Raw genomic sequence first — 2,578 nt, 5'->3', positions numbered from 1 at the left:
TTCGTGGTCATGTATACATTTCAGAACCACAATCCTTTGCATTCTTCCCTCATAAACTATTCAGAACACATAACCTCACGAAAAACTTCGAATCAGAATAGCCAATGTGAAATTTGTGCCTTGCAGATTCGGAATGTTTCAAATGCTTTGCTCAACAGTTTTTCCTCCCATGTCAAAATTTAGTTTTTTGGGGGGAGAAGAGGCATCAGAGATGCAGTTGAATCTAGACACAAGCCTGCCAACCAACTCTCCAGATTGCTGCATTGTTTTCAGCTTATTGTGTGCACTATTTCAGCCATGACACTTTAAATAAAAAAGTAAAAAAAAATCTGTTGATCTTGCAAATCATAAACTAAAGTAAAAATTGCTCAAAAGACTCAGGACATACAGTCATAGAGTCATAGAGATGTACAGCATGGAAACCGACCCTCCGGTTCAACCCGTCCATGCCAACCAGATATCCCAACCCAATCTAGACCGGCCTGCCAGCACTTGACCCATATCCTTATAAATCATTCCTATTTATATACCAATCCAACTGTCAGCATCGGTGGAGATAACTCAGAGATAACATTTCGTTTCGAGTGACCCTTCCTCGTTGGTTTTAATGAAGGTCACGTGAACAAAATAATAATGCTTTCTCTCCACAGATGCTGGGAGACCGACTGATACATGGAAAATGGTCTGTTTGGTGCACAGGTTGGAAATGACATAACTCTATTACACCAACGATAGAATCAGCTGATTGATAATGGATTTGCATCCACATATAATACTTCAAATGGATGTTTCAAGGTGGACTCTGATTTCGCCTGCTAATATTTAGGGTTAGTGTGGAGTTTCTTCACGGGTGACGTTCGAAGCAACGATTCTTACACTGACGCAGGAATGATGCTGTAAGAGTGAAACTCTTCATACTGTATCAGAATTATAACTGTATTATAACTTCAAATTAATGGGTGATAGATTTAAGATTGATGTCAGAGGCAAGTTATTTACACGAGAGTGGTAAGGGCGTGGAATTCCCTACATGCTAAGGTAGTCAACTCATCCACAATAGGGAGATTTAAACAATCCTTAGATAAGCTCATGGATGATTTGGGGATAGTGTATGGGGACGAGATGAGAAAAGTCCACATGTTGGTGCAACATTTAGGGCCGAAAGGCCTGTTCTGCACTGTATTGTTCTATGTTCTATGTTCTATGGAATACATGCAAAGACAGGTTAAATGAATGCAAGGGTATCCAAACACGAATTTGACTCACTGAATATTATTTTGATAAGTGAGGATGCGTTTTGCACGGGAAGTATTAATAGACATGGTTGAAAAGTTCAGTAGTGTTGGGTAAATGGGAAATTCAACGAATTCATATACCTGGTAATTCAGTTTGGTGTAAATTTAAGACTATAGAGAGTGAAAGATATATAGCAGACAACGAATGGGTGAAACAGTCAGTTTGAATCATATGATTTTGGTGAAAGCACACAAACCAGAAAATGGCAGTCTTCGTTTGGGTTGATTGATGGACTTAAATATTCCATTTATGTCGAATTTCAAGTCAGAAAAGAAAACAACTGTCACCACAGGAAATGGACAAAAGCTGAATGATGCCAATGAGTGACGAACCTGAGTTGTCGACAGACAAAAGGGCAATGATTGTGGATTAAGCATTGTTTGATTTTATGTCATGTCTGCGAATGTATTAGACATAGACAGACAGAGGAAAAATAGACGGTTGTGAGAGAGAATTATGTGATATCAGTGTCGAAATGGAGTCTGAGCTTGCTAGCATGATCTCTGTGATGGAATGCGTGTAGCCTGCTGTGGGTAAGGGCTCAAGCAGGGATCCTTGTGAAAATGCAACACAAATACGACAGACTATGACTGGACGTCACGACTGGACGTAGAGTGCTTTCCAAGACTGGCTACATGAAGGTCAGACCAATTTGGAGAACTGATTCGCAACACTGAACAAGTTGACACCACAATATCTTCAATCATTTTATTTAACCACGCAATTGCCCATTGGCTCTGCATGATGGAGGAGTGCAGCCAAAAATGGTGAGGATCAGTGTGGCTTACTCAGAGTGAAGCCGAGTGGCTCTAAAGGTCTGCACGTGTAAACAAGCTGTAGTGCTGACTTCTCACAAGTGGGTATCACACACATTTCAATCAATGTCAAAATCATCTTTCTGGAAGTACAATACATGCAAACCAAGAATAAGTAAGTCAAAGTATTTCCATTCTGCATTTATTACAACCATCGGAGCCACATACAGACTTAAACACGGTGTATTTTTCCTGCAGTAGCGGGGTGGAACGTTTCAAGCGATCTTCAGAACGATCAGAATTAAAAGACAATGCTTTCTTTACATTTCAGAGTCTAAGCTTAATTATCTTTTACCAACAGATGTAATTTGGAACAGTGGCTGCTTTCTTTTTTACAAAAGTGATCACTGATCTTAAATGTGACTGATGCGTGCAATGAATTGAAAATGCTTAAACAGTTACTCTAACAGTTATTACCATAGTAACATGAACCTATCTATGGAAAACAGTTAGTCAATCACTGCAAG

This window comes from Hemiscyllium ocellatum, chromosome 27 (assembly GCF_020745735.1).
Source record: "Hemiscyllium ocellatum isolate sHemOce1 chromosome 27, sHemOce1.pat.X.cur, whole genome shotgun sequence".
Taxonomy (NCBI): Eukaryota; Metazoa; Chordata; class Chondrichthyes; order Orectolobiformes; family Hemiscylliidae; genus Hemiscyllium; species Hemiscyllium ocellatum.
The sequence above is the reverse complement of the archived record's forward strand: the minus strand, read 5'-3'. Positions refer to the sequence as shown.